Source organism: Amblyraja radiata, chromosome 32 (genome assembly GCF_010909765.2).
Source record: "Amblyraja radiata isolate CabotCenter1 chromosome 32, sAmbRad1.1.pri, whole genome shotgun sequence".
NCBI classification, from domain to species: Eukaryota; Metazoa; Chordata; class Chondrichthyes; order Rajiformes; family Rajidae; genus Amblyraja; species Amblyraja radiata.
The window spans coordinates 18,899,590-18,908,276 of record NC_045987.1 but is presented as its reverse complement, the minus strand read 5'-3'; the positions used below and the strand labels follow the sequence as shown (position 1 = coordinate 18,908,276).

The following is an 8,687-nucleotide window of genomic DNA, read 5'->3' as shown; positions in this document are numbered from 1 at the left end:
CTTTTCAACCCCATTCTCTTGCCTTCTCCCCACAGCCCAGAATGGGGATTGGATCTTTCTCTGGGAAGTTTGCCTTTAACAAGTCACCAGGTGGTGGATGTCTCCCTCTAGTGACGCTTCGCAATATTGCGGCCTGCAAAGACGCCAATCCAAATTAAATAAAAACTGCAGAATTTAGATGTTGGAAACAAAAGGAGCAAAAGCTGGACGAAGCATCTGTGAGGAGAGAACTGAAGTAATGCTTCACATTATTCAAGTAAATCAAGACATTAAATTGTTTTAGTGGGAAGAAACCGCAGGTGCTAGTTTTCACTGAAGATAAACACAAAATACTGGAGGAACTCACTGGTCTCGACCCGAAACGTCACTCATTCCTTCTCTCCAGAGATGGTGCCTGTCCCGCTGAGTTGCTCCATTGAATTGTTTCTCAGAACTAGGAAAGAGAGAACAGAAGTTAAATGTGCAGGGAGGCACAAGGAATTGCAGGTGCTAGCTTGCAAAAAAAGACACAACATACTGGAGTAACTCAGCAGGTCAGGCAACATCTCTGGAGAACATGAATAGGTGAAGTTTCAGGTTGGGACCCTTCTTCAGACTTAGAAGAAGTATCCTGACCCGAAACGTCAACTATCCATGTTCTCCAGAGATACGGCCTGATCTTCTGAATTACTTTGTCTCTTTTTTTTTGCAAGCTTGTATCTGCAGTTCCTTGTGTCTGCGTGGTGTTGATTTTTCATTGTCTCGTGTACCGAGATACAGGGAAAAGCTTTTGTTTTGCTTACTTTCCACAAATCAAATCATGCGTCTGATGAAGGGTTCTGACTCGAAATGTCACCTATCCATGTTCTCCAGGCATTCCGCCTGACCCATTGAGTTACTCCAGCACTTTGGGTCTCTTTTTTTATACAAGCCACATACAAGTGCCACAGGTTGTGCCAAAAAGAAAAATACCAGAGTGAAGATTGCAGTGTTACAGCTCTACAGTGTTTCAGTTACAAAGAAAAAGTGCAAGGCTGCCAATGAGGTAAGTTGGAAGATCGGGACTGCACCTTAACTCGTGGAATAACTGTTCAGTCGTCTGATAACAGCGGGGAAGAAGCTGTTCCTGAATCTGGTGGCATATGCTTCGATGTACTTTAACAATAACGTTCAATTTTGGATATGACGTCCAGAATGACTCCATTCAAACTATTTAGTTTAGTTTAGTTTATTATTGTCACGTGTACCCAGGTACGGTGAAAAGCTTTTTCTTGCGTGTTATCCAGTCAGCGGAAAGACGGTACATGGTTACAATCAAGTGTCCAGTTAGGGGATAAAGGGGATAGGGTTTAGTGCAAGATAAAGTTCAGCTCAGTCCAATTTTAAAGATAGTCCGAGGGTCTCCAATAAGGTGATAGTAGATCAGCACCGCTCTCTAGTTGGTGATAGGGTGTTTGCACTGCTGTCCTTGCTTTGTAGCAGATTGGATAGGTGAAATGATTTCTCGACTCTCCACCCCCCTTTCTCCCTCCTCCATCCCTCCTTCTCTCTTCCTCCCTCCCTCCCTCCTTCCCTCCCTCCCTCCCCCCATGCATCTTTAACCTGTTCCCTCTTTCCTAGTTCCGACGAACAGTTCAATTTATTGATTTACTTTACTGACCTGAATTCAAAAACACACAAATTCTAGTGGGCCAGCTACAGGCCTGTGTGTATATCATTGTGCCTGTACACCATTGTACCAGTCACCTGCTCTTTTACACGCTTTTACATCCTGCTGCAGAGATGTCTTTGGGTGATAACATTGCCTCCTTTGTAACCTTGCCTGACTTTGCCTGCCATCACTCGCTGTGCCATTCTCTGCTGAAGGAAGCACAGCGTGCAAATACAAGGCCAAATAACGCAGGTGCCGCCAACCAGGTTGATTCCAGCTGCCTCACAGAACCCCCTTGGTTAAGTCAACATCCCGCCCCCTCAGGGGATAGGGGGAGAAGGCAGATTGAATGGTCAAATTGAATGGCGGTGCTGGCTCGAAGGGCCGAATAACCTACTCCTGCACCTATTGTCTATTGTCTATTATGTATTGTCTAATGAACTCTCCACACTGACTCCAATACAAGAGCATTCCTCCTTAAATATAGACACCAAAACCACATATATCGAAGTAAAACTCCAGTAAACCATGGTTCAGACATCCCGGTGGTTCAGCCTGATGTGTCCTGATATTTTCGGGCTTCCAGATCTCCCCCCCCCCCCCCCCCCCCCCCACTCTACAATCAGCCTGAAGGAGGGTCCCAACCTGAAACCTCTCCATGTTCCCCAGAGATGGTGCCTGACCCGTTGAGTTACTCCAGCATTTGTGTCCACCAATGGTTCAGCACTTGGCTCAGAAGCGCCCCGTTTTCATGCTCCCTTTAAATGCATTAGTTGGGCTCGAGAATATATTCTGCTCCCTCGTTGATCTCCCAGTGGGAATAATGTTCATCAATGTGGAATACCGTCCAGTCCGGCCATTGTCCCGGGGGTAATTGGTAGAGTTCAATTCAATTCAATTCAATTTATTTGTCATTTGGACCCCTTGAGGTCCAAACGAAATGTCGTTTCTGCAGCCATACATTACAAAATAAAAAGACCCGAGACACAACACAGTTTACACAAACATCCATCACATCGCTGTGATGGAAGGCAAAAAAAACCGTATCTCTCCACTGCACTCTCCCCCCCGATGTCAGAGTCAGAGTCAAAGTCAAAGCCCCCGGCTGGCGATGGCGATTGTCCCGCGGCCATTAAAGCCACGCCGGGTGATGCAAGGTCGCACACCGGGTCTTGGTGTTAGAGCCCCCGGCGTGCGCTCGCAAAGTCCCGCGGCCATTCCAAGCCACGCGGGGCGATGGTGTAAGGCCCCGCTCAGGTGCTCTTCAACCCCGCAACTCGGGCGGGAGAAATCGCCGTTGCGGAAGCCCCGAAAAGCGGTCTCCCAGTAGGGACCCGCGGGCTCCCGGTGCCACCGTCCGCCAGACCCGCAGTTGCAGCCTCCGAAACTCCGGAGGTCGGGTGGCAGCAGCGCTCCACCACCGCTCCACCTGCTCCGAACTCAGCCAGCCCCGTGATGGTGAGTAGTCGGCAGCTCCACAACTGGAGCCCCAGGTCGTTCCTGTCGGAGGCCGCTCTACGTTGCAGCCCCAAACGACAACGGAGACCCGACAAAGAAAAGGTCGGGTCTCCCGTGCAGGGGAAAGATTTTAAAGTTACCCCCCCCCCCCCCCCCCCCCCCCACCCCCCCCCCCCCCCACACACACATACCCCAACAAAAAAAATAACAAAAACTACATAAAAACAAGACAAAAAATAATAAAAACACAGACGGACTGCAGAGGCCGCTGCTGACGAGAGTCGCGCCGCCCACCAAGTTTTTGTACTGTTATGATTACCTTGTATTTTTGGTTGTTAATGCATTATTATTGTTGATTAATTATACATTTATCTGCGAGGGAGCAACAAGGGAGAGAGAGATGGCCAAGAATGTGATGGAATAGTCAGCAAGGGACAGCCTCGGAGACAATGGCTTCAGCAGCAGCTGAGCTAATGCATGGAGGGCGAAACCCGGCTGTAAGTGGGTGTTAAGTGGTGATTGGAGAGGGTGTGGGGGTATCAGGTTAAGTTTCTGTTTATCGAACCTGCAGTAGAACTCGTTCAGGTCGTTGGTCAGCTGACAACTGTTCAAGGAGCGGGTGTTTTCCTCTTGTAGCTTGTGATTACTTGCAAGCCCTTCCACACTGAAGAAGAGTCATTTGCTGAGAACTTGCTCCTCAACTTCTCAGAGTACCTTTCCTTGGCAGCTCTGATTCCTCTTCTCAGCTTGTACTTGGCCTGCCTGTAGAGGTCTGCATCCCCGCTCCTGTAGGATCTAACCTTGCAAGCGTCAAAATGCCTAAAGTCAAGTCAACACCTTGTGAAAAACTGAACGATTTGGTGAGAGTGTACGGGAGTGATATATTCTCTACAGACAACTGTGGGCTGTTTTGCAAAGCATGTGAGAAAGCAGTGAATCATGAGAAGAACTATTTAGTCTCCCAGCATGTACAGGCAGCTAAACACATCGGCGGCAGAGAAACTGAAGGTAAGCTTGGCTCCTCACAACATTTACTGCTGGCTCCAGTCGCAAATCTGATTTTCGAGTGATCTGTGCAAAGCATTCATTGATGCTGGAATTCCAGTGTAGAAATTGAAAAACAAATCTCTCAGAGTTTTTTTAGAGAAATACACAGAGGAACATATACCGAGCGAGTCATTATTACAGAAAAATTATGTTGACAGCAACTTCAACATTGTTGTGCAGAAAATTAGAGATGAAGTTGCACGCAACAAAATATGGATCTCAATAGACAAGACAACCGATGCTGTGGGGAGATATGTTGTCAATGTGGTCATCGGTATACTGGAGGCAGTTCAACCATCAAAGTAGCATTTGTTGACATTGGAAGTATTGGAGAAATCAAACAGCTCAACTATTGCTCAGTTGTTTACATCTTCACTTGCTGTACTTTGGCCAGAAGGTATAAAACACGAAAATGTTCTTCTGTTTGTGACTGATGCAGCTCAATACATGAATAAAGCTGCTTAAACTTTAAGTTTTATTCCCCAAAATGTTGCAGTAGACATGTTTAGTTCACAGACTCCATAGAATTGCCGAGCACATACGTAGATTGTTTCGAAATGTCGATCGCCTAGTTTCCAATGTCAAGAAAATCTTCCTCAAAGCACCGTCACGTGTGCAGTTGTTCAAGGAAATGGCACCTGCGATTCCGCTACCTCCTCAGCCCGTTTTGACTAGGTGGGGTACATGGCTCTCTGCTGTACTCTATTATGCTGCAAAATTTGAAAAAATAAAATAATTCATCAACTGGTTTGAAGAAGAAAAATCTGCTGCAGTCAGTATCGTCAGTGAAATCATGCAGAAAAAGTCCCTCCACCGCGATCTTGTGTATATTGCTTTCAATTTTGCAAACTTCCCACAAGCTATCACTTCCCTTGAGAAACGTGGCGAAACATTAGTGAATAACTTGCAGGTTTTCAACAAAGTAACTGACGATATTCGTAAAGTTCCTGGCGATGTTGGTAAAGACTTACAAGGAAAATGTGAGAGAGTGATTTTAGCTAACAAAGATCTTGAAGAAATACTAAACATAGCTAACTTTCTCAAAGGTTGTTGTAATGCACAAGATATCAACATGAATATCTAGTCTGTAGCTTGTTTTGGGTATGCACCAGTGACCTCAGCTGGGGTAAAAATAAGTTTTTCACATCTGAAGCGTATTCTGTCTGACAGACAGCATAGTTTAACACCAGATAATTTGAAAAAAATGCTAGTAATTATGTGCAACCAGGCAACTTTGGTCATTTAATATTGTATACCTTTATAATTATAATTTTTAACCATATTTTGGTGGTGGAAATAAATGCCTTTTTTTGCTTTTCTTGTCATTAAATGCATTATTTGTGCCTTTTTTGTAATTTTATTATGCCTTTTTGCCTGCCTATTTCAGAGATTTTTAGCGTCTGAACATCCTGGCTCTAGTCATTACATATTAGGTTACAGCAGCCTTAATGTGTATTTCTCTGAGCAGTTATTTTCATGACATCAGTCAACCACTAGAGGGTCCCCAAGGAGCAGGACGACTACAATCAGCATATGCACCAGAAGGCAAGGGAACCAACATAACAGCAACAAGATGCTGGTTATGCGAGGACATGAGGCTCCTGAAACTATAACACTCTCTGTTATGGGAAGATGTACACACTAACAGATTCAAGGATGTACTCAAAACCTGCTGGAAGACATCTAAGTAGAAACAAGGAACTGCAGATGCTGAAATCTTTCACGTTGTGCTTTTTGGTTTAGATTTCACACATCTCCATCATGGACCCCACACATCTCCATCATGGACCCCACACATCTCCATCATGGACCCCACACATCTCCATCATGGACCCCACACATCTCCATCATGGACTGTTCACTCTGCTGCCCTCGGGCAAAAGGTATTGCAGTATAAGGAGCAGAACGGCCAGGTTTTGCAACAGCTTCTTCCCCCGAGCCATCAGACTCTTGAATTCCATATAATGTGCCGCCACCATTATCTATTTTATCTTTTTATCCATTTTATCCTTTTGTTATTTTATGTTGCACAGTGAGCCAGATGCATCGAAATTTCGTTCAGACGGTGTATTTTTGAATGACAATAGTCTTTGATTGTTTTGATGATGATGATTTCAGTCTGGATGTGCACCTATCTCTCCAGCCCCTCTTCCCCCATCTCCTTCCACCTATATCCCTTACTAGTAGGCCTCCTTCGGTCATGAATGACAATGGGTGATGCATCCTAGTTTGCAGGTGATGTGTGGTCGGATGCAAGCCTGGGCGATGTCATGTGGAGGACAGGCTGTTGCCCATGCAGCACGTCCCCCCCTCTCCATGTCGCTGATCGATCCAAAGGACAGTTGGCACCAGCGCCGTCGCAGGAGCTGCCAGAGCGAGGTTGTAGACAACGATGAACTGCCTTAGGGGCTCCGACACCGGATTTTCTTGAGGTTTACTCCTGAAGCCTTTTCCATGACTGGATACGGCCACAAGGCAGAAGAGGTTTTAAATCAGAGTTTTCCCTCTCCTAGATGGACTGCCTTCCCAGGCTGATGAGCCCCATCTGCCCGAGACTCATGGGGGTGGGAGCGTCTACCTTCCCGTGCAGGTCTATAGCACCTGCCCACTGCCCAGATCCCTTACTTTAGCCTCAGTTTTCACCTCTACTTATCTCAAAACATTCTGTGTCCTTTTTTATCACTGGCTTTCCTCCAACAGCTTTCTCCACCCCCCCCCCCCCCCTCCATCTGTCTGAAGAAGGATCCTGATCCGAAACGTCACCTATCCGTGACCTCCAGAGATGCCATCTACGAGTTCGGTATTCCAACTGCCCAGGTTAAAGGTCACTGCATAAACATTGCTGTGGACCCATTTCATCCATTTTTCCAGCTTTGATTCTTCTGGGTAAGAAAATACAGCTTTCAAACTATGAATTAGTTGTATTTCTGGTTCCTTTGTTAAAAGCTAAGATTGTTTTGTAGTTTTTATTGCTTTATGCTTCGGTGAGTGAGCGAGGTCGGGGGTCCATGGTCTCTGGCGCTGCGGGTGCTGTTGAGTAGCTGCTGGGCCGTCCCCATCCCCTCCCGTGTGACCCGTCCCTGTCGTTGGCGACCGGAGGTGTCGGGTCGGGCTTGCAGCCGGCGCGGGTAGGAGGTGCTGGCACCGGTTCCCTGTGGGGCCGTTCCCCGGCCTGTGGGCCGCCGCTGTTCCGGGCTGCTGTCTCGTCGGTGCGGCTGTTGGTTGGCCCGGCGGGACAGTCAGAGTTGAGCTGGGGTTGGCGCTTCTTCTCCATGCTGGCTGTGGGCTGTTGCTGCCCCCCCCCCCCAGGCGGGAATGGGACCCTCCCGGGGGGGGGGGGGGTGGGGGGAGACGGGGACGGTCCAGTGGTGGTTCGGCAGCGCTTGCGGCGCCGGGTACCCGGGTTCGATCCTGGCTGCTGAGAATATCTCTCTGCTGGGCCAGTCTCCCCCACCCCGTCTCCCACTCGCATCTGCCCCCTCTATCTCGCTGTTACACCCTGCTCTCCCGCTACCTGGCAACCCTGTTCCTCAGATTCAATATTTTTTTACACGTAAATCATGAATAAAGATAAGAATGTAAACACAGTTTATACAGTTTGCGTTTTGTTCGCTTTTTCTTTATGGTGAATGACTTTTGACAAATCCCATGATTTCTTGCGTTTATTGGAATACCGAACTCGCTTGTTACTGAGTTACTCCTGTGGTTTTGTTGGAAAATCTCTTAATATCCGCACTGAATCCCTGGGTAGGTCTGGCTCATGACACTTCAAAGTGGAGGCAGAGTCTTTGGGATGGTGTGTTCTGATGCGCCCAGGGAACACAGAATTGGTGGAAGAGGCTGATGAAAGATATGAGAATGAAGTGAAATAAATTTTAAAAGATAGAAAAATTGATGATGTGAGAAGAAAATTTGTAAAGATATTCACCTCAAAATAAAACCGCATTACACCTTGGAGATTGTTTCTATGAAAGCATTTTATTCTGTTTTTAGTTGGAAAAATCAGGGGAGAGCGCGAACGCAGTCCCCCACTACCACAAATTTTGCAGTCGAGTATCCCGCATTTGGGGACATCGCAGGCGTCAGCACACCCGAAGTGCAATGGGTTAGCCTCGTCCTGGGAGAACCTCCTGGGTGATCAAGGTCTCTCCCCTGCCAGGTAAGTATGCTTGAAATTCATCGCTCACACACTACCAATGACTACCACTACTCTTTTAGGTTATGGCGCGGTAGAATTTTATTATCTTAAGGCTTCGGTTGTTACTACCGGCCTAGACGATGAGCGATCTTCATTATTTCCTTTTGCCATTCATGTATTTGTATACTTTCATGCTTATCTTTCGCACCACTTATTTGCATATTTTCCTTAAAAGGAAGCAGCGTTTGCCGAGCGCCAACTTGGAATGACCAGATCTGGCCGCTGGGTGTCAGGTTGCATCAGCAAACAGCCTTTCATTCACCAACGTGGCTGCGATTCCGATCCATAGCATTGATCGCACTGTGACTCTGAGCCCCACCAGGTGACACAGAGCTGGGGTCGTGTGGTATCAGG

General features: G+C 47.1%; 1 non-coding gene across 1 annotated transcript; it reads right to left on the bottom strand.

Annotated features, from left to right (window-relative positions):
• Positions 1-8,138: 8,138 nt before the first annotated feature.
• On the bottom strand, positions 8,139-8,302 carry LOC116991109. Its single transcript, XR_004416696.1, has one exon. It is a non-coding gene; the product is annotated as a U1 spliceosomal RNA (small nuclear RNA).
• Between the last annotated feature and the right edge of the window lie 385 nt (positions 8,303-8,687).